This window comes from Mustela lutreola, chromosome 9, assembly GCF_030435805.1.
Source record: "Mustela lutreola isolate mMusLut2 chromosome 9, mMusLut2.pri, whole genome shotgun sequence".
Lineage (NCBI taxonomy): Eukaryota > Metazoa > Chordata > Mammalia > Carnivora > Mustelidae > Mustela > Mustela lutreola.
The window spans coordinates 85556728-85572377 of record NC_081298.1 but is presented as its reverse complement, the minus strand read 5'-3'; the positions used below and the strand labels follow the sequence as shown (position 1 = coordinate 85572377).

The 15650-nt window shown below is 38.6% G+C and overlaps 1 protein-coding gene, 1 long non-coding RNA gene and 1 pseudogene across 3 annotated transcripts in view; 1 reads left to right on the top strand and 2 right to left on the bottom strand.

Annotated features, from left to right (window-relative positions):
* B3GNT2 (UDP-GlcNAc:betaGal beta-1,3-N-acetylglucosaminyltransferase 2) overlaps window positions 1-15650 on the bottom strand; it is a 165325-nt gene that overhangs the window by 106869 nt on the left and 42806 nt on the right. The gene's annotated exons all lie outside the window — the stretch shown is intronic.
* Window positions 1245-6061, top strand: LOC131840186 (uncharacterized). The gene is made up of 3 exons (XR_009357249.1): window positions 1245-1475; window positions 4385-4500; window positions 5432-6061. It is a non-coding gene; the product is annotated as an uncharacterized LOC131840186 (long non-coding RNA).
* LOC131808641 (U4 spliceosomal RNA) lies at window positions 6100-6217 on the bottom strand (annotated as a pseudogene).

Below are 15650 nucleotides of genomic sequence, written 5' to 3'. Positions count from 1 at the left end.
AGATGCTGGTCATGGCTGTGTCCTCCGTCAACTGTACCCCTTCTCCCCCACTGTTCGGACACGACTCTGACTCTTCCAATACCCAACAGTCTACTGCACCTTTACTACACAGGTCTTGGGGGCAGGCTGGGAAGTTCTCAGCTTCAGGGGGTCACCCTGTCCTTGAACCTTTCCATCCAAGTGTCTCAAGCTGTGCCTTCCCAAGGTTTTCCTTCTCATGGCCACTTCATTCTAATTTCCTGTTCCCATTGAATGCCTGTGTCATGCACCGTGGCTGTTTCCTTCTTTTGGTCCCAGCCCGGGAACCCAGGGCCCTCTTGCTTTCCCATCACCTGCCTAAGCAGCTGTGTGCAGCAGATCCTCATGAAGGTTTGGAGGTGATTACGTCACAACACTGCACAGCTGCCATGGTCATATCTGAGTAGAGCCCAGAGGCCTTCCTGCCAACTAGCTCTCCATTCTGGGGCCTCATGCTGTGCTATCTGGATGGTAAGTCCCTCCCAGCTCCTTTCTCTAAACCTCTCCCTCCTCCTCCCTTCTCTTCCCAACCCCTCAGGGGCTCTTTCTGGGGCAAGTGTAGTCCTGAGCTTCCAACCTGGATCTGACTGAGTGTTCACCTTTAACATAGAGGCCAGCCAAGTGGTCCCTCTGGACAAAATAAGACATTTCTCTATAATGGGAAGGTGGCAGCAGTTGGTTCTTGTTTTAAAAAGTAAAATTTTCTTCTCCCACCATACACAGGAGAGAATAATACAAATATATAGTGAAATGGAGAGAGGGAAGAGGGAATTCCTTTCTGTTATGTGGCTCTCAGGGAAATTGTTCCTAAATTTGCCATATTTGTATGCTCTCTCTCTCTCTCAGAGCCCCCCAAAAAAGAGCTGGATTCAAAATTGTCCTTTAAGGAAGAACATAGTTTTCCTAAAGGCAGAGCAAATCTTTTGGGCACAGATCATTTGTGTCCTCCCCCAGCCACATAGTCCAAGGGCACTTCACTGTATCACAAAATGGTGGGGGCCTCAGGAGATGCTCTCAGCAACTATGAGATTTTTCACTCCTGAAACAGCAGCACCTGTCAAGACAGCAAAACACTCCCTCGCTGGGTATTGTTTCATGATCTCCGTACATTAGCCAGCCAAGAAGTCCCGCAGTTAGGTTGCATGTTGCAATTTCTAAAAATAAAACTTCCTCGTTTTGAGTTTCACCAAGCCTTAGATTTGGTTTTGCAAGATTACATATGTGCTCCCTACTTCTTATACTGTCTCAACTTTCTTATTGCTTTTGGGAAACTTCCCTTTGTGTGGAGAGACTGGCCTCAGAAAGCTTCCTATTGACCTTCAATATGGGAGGATACCAGACTGTATTAGTCTCCTTGGGCGGCTGTAACAGATTACCAATGACTGAACGGTCTAAACCACAGAAATTTATTTCCCAGCTCTGGAGGCTGGGAAGCCCAAGATCAAGGTGCCAGCAAGGTAGGTTTCATTCCGAGGTTCCTTCTCTTGCCTTGTAGGAGGCTGCCTTCTTCCTGCAAGCTCTCTTCTTTTGTGCACACAGGGATGGAGAGAGCTCTCCAGTGTCTCTTTGAGGGCATTCATCCCCTCCGAGGGCCCCACCCTCATGACTTCATCTAATCCGAAACACCTCCTGAAGACCCCCACCTCCAAATACCATCACATTGCCCGTGAGGGCTTTAACCTACGAATTTGGGTGTGGTGGTTGGGGCAGGGGATGGAGACAACATTTAGTCTACAGTAGCTTCTCAGACTTTGGGGCAATCTCCCCAATTCCTAATCCTGTGATGTAAAATGACAACCAAGGCCACAGGTTGCATCTTAAACTCTGCACAGTTTTCCTTTTAGCTTCCACGAATATATATAAATATATGTATTTATATTAAATATATCAATTTATATTAAATATATATAAAATATATAAATTTTATATATATAAATAGGAAGTGTATTTAAAATTATTACCCTCATTTTTAAAAGTTTTTTAAAAATTTTTTAAATTTAATTAAATTTTTTTTTAAGATTTTATTTATTTATTTGACAGAGAGAGAGATCACAAGTAGGCAGAGAGGCAGGCAGAGAGAGAGGGGGAAGCAGACTCCTTGCTGAGCAGAGAGTCCAATGTGGGCCTCGATCTCAGGACTCTGAGATCATGACCTGAGCCGAAGGCAGAGGCTTTAACCCACTGAGCCACCCAGGTGCGCAAAAGTTTTTGTTTTGTTTTTTTTTTTAATCCTCTCCAAATACTTCATTTGAATAGTAGGTAGTAGCATTCCTCTGAATGTCAACAAGTTTCTGCCAAATGTCCTTCTACTAGAGAAAAAGAAATTCATGCTAGATACGGGAAGAAGAGGACAGTAAGTTCCTCTTTGTGGTGGTCTAAAAATAGCATAGAATGCCGCATGTTAAAATGCATTAAAAATGCACAATGGTTTTCTTTTCATCCTTATATCTCCATTTATGGACTGCGATTCATACATAAGAATGTTCTGTCACTGGAAAAGCGTAAAAATCAAATTTCATCATGGCATATTTATAATTGGTACTAGGAAAATATGCAGTGTTAAGACAGTGGGTGATTCTTTCCCCTTCAGTCTTTTTTTTTCTTTCCCATGTTCTTATAATGTTAATTGTACATTTATTTCTTGAACAATAGTAAATAATGATAGCTAATATTGGTTGAATTTTTAGCATGTACCAGCGACATGCCAAGTATATATACTCCCTGTCTCTTTTAAGCCCCACAAAAGCCCCATGAGGTAGATACTGTTATTATCTAAAAAACCACACACAGAAAGTTAAAGGTTAAGTATTTCTAACTGCCTCCCTGCTCTTCAACTCCTAGGAAGGTAGTTTCCTCGGAGGATTCTTTATTTTTCTTGGTCGGTGCTGTTGGGGACAGGTAATGGTGGAGCCGGGAGAGAGGGGCTAATTTGAAATAGAGAGCTGGAGACTCTGTGGGGCTGGAGGGAGCTGGGCTGAAAGGGAAGAATGAAGAGAAAGCGAGGGTGGATAGGAGGGCTAGCTGGAGGCTGGCAAGGGCCAGCAGGAAGGAGACACATGCCATGGTCATTATGGAGAGGAGAGGAATTTGGGGAAACAGTGGCAGAATTGGAGAGGATTGTCAAAGTTCAGGTACACAAAGTATAACTTACTTCTTCATAGCTCCAAGAAAGTCTCAATATAGACTCTGCCATATTTCATCTAATCTAAGACCACTGCCTATAAGATATAATCCATGGCAGGGTACATCATTATTCTATGTGCCAGCAAAAAGGTAGGATGGGAGGGAGGAAAGAAAGAAATTAAGAAAGGCAGGAAGGATGGGAGGGAGAGAAGGAAGGAGAAAGTATAAGTATACTTGGAAAAATGTTCTGATTTCAAAGAAACACAATAGATTTTTTTGTAATCCTCTCTCAGTGTATGGGTTTTCTTCTTTTTTTAATGTAACGTTATTTGGTGAGGTCGGATCTGAGCTGCCCAGGAAGGCTTGATTATATTTTAGTTACATGCATTTTACAGATAAATTTTTACAGATAAAATTGAACCTCAGAGAAGCTAAGTCACTTACCCTCAGGCTCACAGCTAATGGAGAGCCAAGTTTCCAACCCAAGTCAGACTGATTCTCAAACCTGTGTCCTTTACTTTTTAATTAATAGTCAATAGTTGGCCAGCATTCTATTAAACCTGTATTTAGTAACAAACATAACTTTTGAATTAAAAAATAACAGCTTTAGGGGTGCATGGGTGGCTCAGTCATTTGAGCATCTGACTCTTGGTTTCGGCTCAAGTCATGATGTCAGGGTCATGGGATTCAAGCCCTCTGTGGGGCTCATACTCAGCACGAAGTCTGCTTATCCCTCTCCTCTGCTCCTCCCCCTGCTCTCCCTAATAAATAAATAAATAAATAAAATCTTTAAAAAAAAATAACAGCTTTGGGGCTCCTGGATGGCTCAGTGGGTTAAGCCTCTGCCTTTGGCTCAGGTCATGATCCCAGGGTCCTGGGATAGAGCCCTGCATTGGGCTCTCTGCTCAGCAGGGAACCTGCTTCCTTCTCTCTCTGCCTCTCTGCCTCTCTGCCTACTTGTGATCTCTGCCTCTCAAATAAATAAATAAAATCTTAAAAAAATAATAACAGCTTTACATAACATCATTTACACACTGTTGTGATTCAGAACTTCCTATCCCATCTGGAACAAAGTGTGAGAAACCATGACTTGGGCTTTGTGACTCAAGAATTCCTCTCTCTTTTCAAATTATCTTTAATCGAATAATGGTAGGATGGCCAAACACCTAACTATTCATCGAGGCGAGGGGGTCTAAAATCAAAGCAAATTCTGCACTTATCCTAAGCAAACATTTTGTTTTAGAGACAACAAAAGGGAAGCCTTCCTGTGATTCACAGAAACAGAGAAACATCAAGCTCTAGGACCAAGCTCTGAGGACAAGCTCTAGGATCTAGATGAAATATAGAAAATATAAATGGGTGAGCAGACCATGAACATGGGAAAAAGTGTTCAATCTCACTAATAATTACAAAAATCCCAGATTCTCTGATTCCACAACAGGTATCTGACAAGACGGTTTTCCAACACTAACTGGCATTTTAACCATCTAGATCCTTTTTCATACTGGCCCTTCATCCAAGAATGCTCCCCTCACCGCCACTAATGAAAATCCTTCAAGGGAAAATCAAAAGCTTCCTTTTCGATAAATGCCTCCCAAATTCTCCAACAGGATTAATGGCTCTTTTTGGATTCTCTGATCATGATTCTGATTTTCTTCCTCTTTGGTTTACAGGGTGTTGATAAAAGACCTCTTAAGTAGATTATCAGCTCTCTGAAGACAGGCATCATTTGCTTGTTTGTTGACTTGTTTTTAATGAACGGATGCTTGTATAAAGCTTGAGCACAGTGACTGCTATGTCACTGACATAGGGGAGCTGACTGAGGCCCAGAGCAAGGACCACTGTAATAGACCAGAATATGTCACCCCAAATATGTCTCTTTGGTCTTAAGTTTTACTTTGAGCTTGTGTTTTTAAGACACAGCAGATGGAGAAGAAGCTCTGAGAGCAGGGTAGAAGTTACCATTTTATAAGGGAAATTTACATTTATAAAGGAAATCTCCATTTGTAAGGGTACACCAGAAAGAGAAGGAAGACTTTAAATCACAAGAGACTTACCAATAGAGAAGGCTCTGCCTTAAATCTATATTAATAAACCTTATCCTTGCTTACTGTACTCTTCCTGATCACATCCCATAAATTGCCTCCCCACACTTCCTTTGTTTTAGCTAAAGACAGTATTTAAGCTCAAGTTCTAGCCACCTCTTTGAACAATTCTTCCCTGAGTTTCTCCCATATATATAAGATACACATGTTAATAAACTTTGGTTTGTTTTTCTTTTGTTCATCAGTCTTTCACAACAGAGGCTCCAGCCAAGAATCTAGACGAGTAGATCGAAAAGGTTTTCTTCCCTGCCTTACACCACCTAACAGTTGAACCAGATGGACCTGAGAATGTAACCGGATTTTTCCATGGAACACTAGCTACTGCAGCTCCTCTGTGAACACTCCAGTAGCTACGCCAGTAGTACTTTTCTTTAATAATAGTAACAACAACAAACAAATATATCAAAAACCAAAAAACTAAGTACATAAGGAATGAAAGAAAACTTTGAGGGGTAATGTTCTATTCCCTTTTTCTTCAAATGTATTATAGAAATTGTCAAACAGTTGAATCATAAAGTTGAATCAAAAAGTTGTAATAGATGGCAGAATGAATTTCATCTATATTCACTGGTTGCTAACATTTTTTGCCTTTTTTCTGAACAATTTGAAAATAAATTGTACATCCAGATACCACCAGTGATTATTTCAGCATGCATCTCCTAAAAATAAGGACATACACCTATATAACCATAATAATATTATCGATTATAAAAATAATTTCTTATCCAATTCAAATGCAAATTTCCCCCAAATACCCCCAAAATGTCTTTTACAATTAGATTTTGTTTTGTTTTATTCAATTAGAATCTAATCAAGGTTTATACATTGCATTTCATTATTTCTCTTTAGCTTCCTTCAGTATAGAACAATCCCTCAATTACTTTAATTACTTATGATATTTACTTTTTAATTAGCAATAATCACGCTTCGGATAAACCTCATTGGCTACGATACTGCCACTGCGCAAAGCTGATATTTACTTTTTAAAAGTACAATCCATATCTATGTCTTACAGAATGTTCCACTATCTGATTGTGTGTGTGTGTGTGTGTGTGTGTGTGTGTGTGCCAGAGAGAGAGATGCAGTGTAATATGTCCTTCTACTATCTGTGTTTCCTATTAAATACTGAGGTTGGGTGATTCAGATTAAAACTTTTTGGTACAATTGTTTCCCAGGTGATGCTTTATATGTCATAGAGCTTCTCATCAGAAGGCACACATCAGGTGTCCCACTCTTAGTGATGAGGTTGAACTGCATGGGTGAAGGGCTGATCAGATGATCAATTGCAATGAGTAAAGAACTTGTGGAGTGACACCCTGTTCTACCTTGCTCATTTTTGTAGCTTTCACTTCCTACCACAGGCCACACCCAAAAGGTGGATGAGTTCTACCTTGGCTCTACAAACTAGAGTTGAGCACAAGCATCCAGATCTCACGAAGTTACTTCCTTTAATGGGTTATTCTGGAGTAATGGAGACCCTGCAGCCCTAGGAGATGGTGGTAGGGATCCCCAGAGCAGGTACTGACGGGTAACAAAGTTTCTGCTGATGCCTCAGGCTGAGTTTCTAGACCCATACTAAGTGCTTGGGAGGAGCTGCCTTCTTTCAGAGACCGTCGGAGGAGGCTGCCTAGAGCTTTGGAAAAGGCAGAAAAAACTTTTTCTTTTTTAACTGTCATTTCAAACCTGAGAACAGTTTTCTGTTTTGCAATAAGTGAAGACTTGGAATCTCCCTCAGTTCTTGAAAAACCACTTGCCTAGTTCATTAATGTTATGTAAATTTTCAGCAGGAAATGTTTGAGCTAAATTACTTATTAGAATGTAAGAGGGTGCCTATGCTTTTGCATAGTCATATTTCTTCAGAGTTTGTTCCCTTATGAGAAACGTTATTTTGTTTTGTTTTGTTTTGTTTTGGGATATGTGTGTGGGCTGCTTAACCATGGTTTAAAAATCCTCTGCACCTAGGGCACATATTGCATGGAGCACTGGGTATGGTGCATAAACAATGAATTCTGGAACACTGAAAAGAAATTCAAAAAATAAATAAATATTTTTTAAAAATTCTCTGCACTTGAAAACTGTTTCTCATTCTGGTGGAGCAGAGTGGAAGGGGCACCCCAAGAAACAGTGTATGTGTATTTATCATGTAATCACGAGGGCACCATCCACAGAAGCTCTTTCAAACTGAGTGAAAGAATATGAACAAACCGGCTGCAGTCTGGGCCCTAACCCTGGGCATTCCCAGAAATACCCATTTGCAGGGTAGCTTAAAATCATCTTATCTGGGTGTGAAAGTAAAACGTGACCTCCCTGTGATATAGCTTGATACAGTGCACAAAATGCTCTTATACTAATACGCACACATAAAACTTCTCTGAAAAAAACAGTGTGTGGGGGGCTCCTGGGTGGCTCAGTCAGTCAAGCATCTGCCTTTGGCTCAGGTCATGATCCCGGAGTCCCAGGATTGAGCCCTCATCGGGCTCTCTGCTAAGTGGGGAGTCTGCTTTTCCCTTTGGCCCTCACCCCACTCTTGTGCTCTTTCTCTCTCTCCCCCTCCCTCTCTCTCAAATAAATAAATAAAGTCTAAAAAAAGAAAAGGAAAAAAAGCAGTGTGGGCATAGGAAGTAGTGGACACAGACATAAGAGACACATAAAGAAGCCCCCACTGCCGTCACTGGCAGCTTTGAGAGAGAACAAAAGGGCACATGTTGGCTACCAAATCCTTTCACATTTTAAACAGGCAAAGACTGTCTTCTTTGGCCAGGAGTGGAGGCTAGCAATCTATACAATGTCACTAAAATTGAATCAGTGCTAGGTAAATAGCAATTCTGTCATCTGCTGGCCTTGATATGTTATCATGGGTCAGAATTAAGCCACATTAGAGTGGATCTCTCCAGTGGGATGAACACATGATCCAAAAGCTTCTTGTTGGCATAAAGTTGTTCATTCTTTCTTATGTTCTTGCTAATATCTGCAGACTAAGTAGTAATGTCACCGCCTTAATGCCTGATTGGTAATTGGTAACTTCGCTTATTTTCCTTATGATCTGGCAGAAGATTTATCAATATTATTAATCTCTAATAACCAGTTTTTATTTCAATGATTTTTCTCTTTGCTTTCCGTTTCATTTATTTCTGCTTTGATCTTCATTGTTTCCTTTCTTTTGCTTCCTTTAGTTTAATTCGTCTCATTTTTCTAGCTTCTTAAGGTGGATACTCAGGTCATCGATTTGAGACCTCTCTTTTATTCTAATTTGGGCATTTAATGCTACAAATTTCCCCCTACTGCTCCTTTTGCAACATCCCAAAAATTCTATCATGTTTTTATGTTCACTCAGTTCAAAGAAGAATTTCTAATGTCCTTTTTAATTTCTTCTATTACCTATGGCTTATTTAGAAGTATGTTCTTTAGTATATATGTTATTTGAGAATTTTTCCAGAAGTCTGCAATTTATTTCCAATCTAATTTCACTATAATTAAGAAGATATTTATTATGACTTTAATCTTATAAAATTTATTGAGACTAGTTTTACGGCCCAAAATATGACCTACTTGGTAAATTTTCCATGTGCACTTGAAAATGTATGCTTTGCTTTCTTACACCATATACAAAAAATAAACTCAACATGGATAAAAGACCTACATGTGAGATCTGAAACCATAAAATTCCTAGCAGTAATCTTTCTGATATCTGCCATAGAAACATCTTTTTTCTTATGTCTCCTTTGGTAAGGGAAACAAAATCAAAATTAAACAATTGTGACTACACCAAAATAAAAAGCTTTCACACAGTGATGGAAATCATCAACAAAACAAAAAGGCAACCTACTAAATGGGAGAAAATATTTGCAAATGCTATATCTGATAAGAGGTTAATATCCAAAATATATAAATAACTTATACAACTGAACATAAAACACATAATCCAATTAAAAAATGAGAAGACATGAAAAGACATTTCTCCAAAGAAGACATACAAATGACCAATAGACACAAGAAAAGATGCTCAACATCACTAATCATCGGGGAAGTGCAAATCAAATGAAATAGCACCTCACACCTGTCAAAATGGCTAGAATCAAAAAGAGAAGAAATTAAGTGTTGGCCAAGATGCGGAGAAAAAGGAATCCTTGTGCACTATTGGTAGGAATGCAAGCTCCTGTAGCCACTGTGGAAAACAGTATGGTGGTTCCTCAAAAAATTAAAGATAGAATTACCAAGGAGGAAGAGCAAGATGGCAGAAGAGTAGGAGACCTAAGTATCACCAGGTCCCAGGAGTTCAGCTAGATATCAAACCATTCTGAAGAGCTACAAACTCAACAGGAGAGAGAAGAGAAGAGGAGCAGCAATTCTAGGGACAGAAAATCGACCACTTTCTTGAAGGTAGGATGTGCAAAAGTGAATCCTAGGCAACATTTGGGAAGATAGATGGCACGGGGAGGGGCCGGCTCCCAGCACGTGAGAGAGCCACAGAGCACAAAATCAGAACTTTTAGAAGTCTGCTCCACTGAGGGACATTGCTCTAGACGCTAAGCAGCGGTGGAACCCTTACAGGGACAGTGTGGTCTCAGGACCTGCAGGGTCATAGAAAGACAAGAGGTGTCTCAGTGTGGCAGAGCACCCAGGTATCAGAAGGAGGAAGCAGGCAGCAGAGACGGAGCTGAGGAGTGGGCTCTCAGCTCAGGGTTACCTTAAACTGTAATCTGAGGAACAGTTGGGCTACTGCTCCTCAAGCAGGGACTGAACAAGCAGCAGATCCGGGGAGACTCACCTTCCTCCTCCGGGAAGAGTGGTGAGGGAGCTTGCTGCAGAAATCAGCTGGGTTTGGAGACTCCAAACAGGGCCATGCGCCAGAGATAGAAATGCTCAGTCACACACCCGGTGAGCACAGAGTGCATCTGGAGACCAGGGAGACGGGAGATATTGACTACTTTTCTCTGAGGGTGCACTGAGGACTGGGGCCCACTGAGCTCTAGGCTCCTACGGGGTCAGAGATTGGGAGGCTGCCATTTTCATTCTAGTCCTCCAAAGCTCTATGGAAAGCATTCAAGGTACAAAAGCTCCAAGGGCAAACCTGAGCAGATTACTTAGCCTGGCCCCTGGCAAGGGTGGTGCAATTCTGCCTCAGGCAAAGACATTTGAGAATCACTGCAACAGGCTCCTCTCCCAGAAGATCAGCAAGAACATTCAGCCAAGACCAAGTTCACCAATCAATAAGAACTGCTAGGAGAAAGCAACACATAGAATTCATGGCTTTTTCCCCATGATCCTTTAGTCTTTCAAAGTTAAATTTTTTAATTTTATTTTTTCTTATTCTATTTTTAAAAATTTTCCTCTTTCCTATTTTAATGTTTTTAACTATTTTATCTTATCAATACCTTTTTAAAAACCTTTTTAAATTTTCATTGTTATAGTCATATCTCATCCCTTCATTGTATTTAACCTTATTTTTATTTAACCTTATTTTTTGTATACATATAGGTTTTTTTTTCTTTAGAATTTTGGGATACAATTTCTTCTAATAGATCAAAATATACCCTAAATCTAGCATATTTGTTCTAGTCTCTAGCCTTATCACATTCTTTATTCTTTTTTTTCTTTTTCTTTCCTTTTTCAACCAACTTCTTATCAATTCCTTTTTTAGAGTATTTTAAAATTTTCATTGATACAGTCATATTCCATCCCTCAATTGTGTTTAACCTTATTTTTGTATATATATGTTTTTCTTTCTTTCAAATTTTGGAAGGTAGTTTCTTCTAACACACCATAATATACTCAAAATCAGGTGAGTGGCTCTGTTCTACTCACCAGTCTAATTATATATACACACACACACACATATAAATATGAACGACATATAACGTTCATATATATGAATGACATATATGAATGACATATAATATGTAAATTTAATATTATTTAATTTTAATAATTATTTAATCATTTTTATTTATTTATTAATAATTAAATAATTATTTGTTAATGGTTATTAATAGTTAGATTTAATAATATTTAAAATAAATATTTATATATATTTTATATGTCTTTTTTCATTTTTTCCTTTCTTCTCTCCCTGGTTTTGAGTCTCTTCTGATTTAGTTAGTGTATATTTTCCTGCAGTCATTGCTACCCTTTTAGTATTTTGTTCTCTAGTTTACCTATTCTTATCTGGATAAAATGACAAGGTAGAAAAATTCACCACAAAAATAAAAAAAAAAACAAGAGGCAGTAGAGATGGTTAGGGACCTAATCAATACTCAATATGGACATTAGTAATATGTCAGAACTAGAGTTCAGAAGGACGATTATCAAGGTGCTAGCTGGGCTTGAGGAAAGCATGGAAGATATTAGAGAATCCCTTTCAGGAGAAATAAAAGAACTAAAATCTAACCAAGTTGAAATTTAAAAAGCTATTAATGAGGTACAATAAAAAATGGAGGCTCTTGCTGCTAGGATAAATGAGACAGAAGAGAGAATTCATGATATAGAAGACCAATGATGGAGAATAAAGAAGCTGAGCAAAAGAAAGATAAACAACTCTGGATCACGAGGGGAGAATATGAGAGATAAGTGATACCATAAGATGAAACAATATTAGAATAATTGGGATCGCAGAAGAAGAAGGAAGAGAGAGAAGGGAAGAAGGTACACTGGAGCAAATTATAGCAGAGAATTTCCCCAATTTGGTGAAGGGAACAAACATCGAAATCCAAGAGGCACAGAGAACCCCCTTCAAAATCAATAAAAATAGGTCAACACCCCATCATCTAATAGAAGAAACGTACAAGTCTCAGTAAAAAAGAGAAAATCCTGAAAGCAGCTCAGGACAAGAGGTCTGTAACATATAATGGTAGAAATATTAGATTGCAGCAGACCTATCCACAGAGACCTGGCAGGCCAGAAAGAACTGCCATAATCTATTCAGAGCACTAAATGAGAAAAATATGCAGTCAAGAATACTATATCCAGCTAGGCTGTCATTGAAAAAGGAGAAATAAAAAGTTTCCAGGACAAACAAAAACTAAAAGAATTTGCAAACACCAAACCAGCCCTACAGGAAATATTGAAAGGGGACCTCTAAGCAAAGAGAGAGCCTAAATGTAACAGACCAGAAAGGAACAGAGACAATATAGAGTAACTTACATTCATATGGCACTAAATTCATATCTTTCAATAGTTACCCTGAATGTAAATGGGCTAAATGCCCCCAATCAAAAGACACAGGGTATCAGAATGGATAAAAAAAACAAGACCCATCGATTTATGCTGTCTACAAGAAACTCATTTTAGACCCAATGACATCCCCAGATTTAAAATGAGGGGATGGAAAACAATTTACCATGCTAGTGGACATCAAAAGAAAGCTGGGGTGGCAATCCTTATAACAAACAAATTAGATTTTAAGTCAAAGATCATAAAAAGAGATGAGGAAGGACACTATATTATACTTAAAGGGTCTGTCCAATAAGAAGATCTAACAATGTCCCTAACATGGGAGCACCAAATATATAAACCAATTAATAACAAAATCAAAGAAACACATCAACAATAATACAATAATAGTAGGGGACTTTAACACCCCCTCCCATGAAATGGACAGATCACCTAAGCAAAGGACCAACAAGGAAATAAAGGCTTTAAATCACACACTGGGCCAGATGGACATTACAGATATATTCAGAACATTTCATCCCAAAACAACAGAATACACATTCTTCTCTACTGCACATTGAACATTCTCCAGAATAGATCACATCCTGGGTCACAAATCAGTTCTTAACTGGTACCAAAAGATTGGGATCATTCCCTGCATAATTTCAGGCCATAATGCTCTGAAACTAGAACTCAATCACAAGAGGAAATTTGGAAAGAACTCAAATATATGGAGGCAAAAGAGCATCCTACTAAAGAATGAATGGGTCAACCAGGAAATTAAAGAAGAATTGAAAAAACTCATGGAAACAAATGAAAATGAAAACACAACTGTTCAAGATCTGTGGGATACAGCAAAGGCAGTCCTGAGAGGAAAGTATATAGCCATACCAGCTTTTCTCAAGAAACAAGAAAGGTCTCAAGTACACGACCTAACCTTACACCTAAAGGAACTGGAGAAAGTACAGCAAAGAAAGTGTAAACCCAGCAGGAGAAGAGAAATCATAAACATCAGAAGCAGAAATCAATGAAATAGAAACCCAAAGAACAGTAGAACAAATCAATGGAACGAGGAGCTGGTTCTTTGAAAGAATTAGTAAGATGAACAAACCCTTGGCCAGTCTTGTCAAAAAGAAAAGAGAAAGGACCCAACTTAATAAAATTATGAATGAAAGAGGAGAGATCACAACCAACAATGAAGAAATACAATTATAACAACATATTATGAGCAACTATATGCCAACAAATTAGGCAATCTGAAAGAAATGGATGCATTCCTAGAGATGTATAAGCTACCAAAACTGAGCCAGAAATAAAGAGAAAACCTGAACAGACCCATAACCAGCAAGGAAATTGAAGTTAAAAAAAAAAAAATTTTTTTTCATGACAAACAAGAGCCCAGGGCCAGATGGCTTCCCAGGGAAATTCTACCAAACATTTAAAGAAAAACTAATACCTATTCTTCTGAAGCCACTCCAAAAAATAGAATTGGAAGGAAAACTTCCAAACTCATTTATGAAGCCAGCATTGCCTTGATCCCAAAACCAGACAAAGTCCCCATCAAAAAGGAGAATTACAGACCAACAACCCCAGTCCACTGCCTAATATAGAGTTTGAGCTCAGTTAATAGAAGTCAGTATAACAATGAGATACCACCTCACACCAGTCAGAATGGCTAAAATTAAGTCAGAAATGACAGATGTTGGCAAGGATGTGAAGAAAGGGGAAACCTCCTACACTGTTGATGGGAAAGAAAGATGATGCAGCCACTCCGGAAAAATATGGAGGTTTTTCAGAAAGTTGAAAAATAGAGCTACCCTATGACCCAGTAATCACACTAGTGGGTATTTACCCTAAAGATACAAATGTAGTGATTCTAAGGGGCACCCGAATGTTTATAGCAGCAATGTCTACATTAGCCAAACTATGGAAAGAGCCTAGATGTCCATCAACAGATGAATGCATAAAGAATATGTGGTATACATACACAATGGAATACTATGAAGCCACCCCCCCCCCCCAAATCTTGCCCTTTGCAACAACGTGGATAGAACTAGAGGGCACTTTCTAAGTGAAATAAGTCAGTCAGAGAAAGACAATTATCATATGATCTCTCTGATATGAGGAATTTGCGAGGCAGGGCTGAGGGTTGTGGGGGTAGGGAGGGAAAAAATGAAACAAGATGGGATTGTGAGGGAGACAACTATAAAAGACTCTTAATCTCATGAAACAAATTGAGGATTGCTGGGGGCTGGAGGCAGGAATAGGGTGGCTGGATTATGGACATTGGGGAGGGTATATGCTATGGTGAGTGCTCTGAAATGTGTAAGCCTGATGATTCACAGACCTGTACCCCTGGGGAAAATAATATATGTTAATTCAAAAAGAAAAAGAAGTGGGAAAAAAATAGAATTACCATAGGATCAAGTAATGCCACTAATTCAAAAAGATATATGCACTTTTATGTTTTTTGAAGCATTATTTATAACAGTCAAGGTATGGAAGCAGCTCAAGTGTCCATCTATAGATGAATGGATAAAAAAGTGGTAATGGAGTATTACTCAGCTTTAAAAAAGAAAGAATGAAAAATAATACGCAATTGTAATAATAGGGATAGATCTAGAGTATAATGCCATGAAATAAGTCATTCAGAGAAAGATAAATACCATATGATATCATTCATCTGTGGAATTTAAGAACAAAAACAAACAATGATAAAAAATGACAAACAAACAAACAAACAAACAAAAAACCCAGACTCTTAAATATAGAGAACAAGCTAGTGGTTGCCAGAAGAGAGGTAGGTGGGGGGATGGGTCAAATAGGTGAAAGAATTAAAAATACACTTGTGATAAGCACTGAGTAATGTACAGAAGTATTGAATCATTATATTGTACACCTAAAACTAACACAACACTATGTTAATTATACTTGAATTTAAAAAAAAAAAGAAAAGGTGTGTTTTGCTCTTATTGGGTGGAACATGTTAAGTCAAGTTCATTAATATTGTTCAAATCTCTATCTAAATCCTTAAGGATTTTCTATCTTCCTGGATAGAAGGGTAACGAGATCTTCAACCACACTTTATTTGTTTATTCCTCCCTGCTTTAGTGTTTGCTTTATGTATTTTGAAGATCTGTTAGGCACATAAACATTTATGATTTTTGTATCTTCTTGATGAATTGGCACCACTGTCATTTTAAAATAACTTTATCCCTATGAAATCAACTCTGTCTGATCTTAAGATAGCCACCT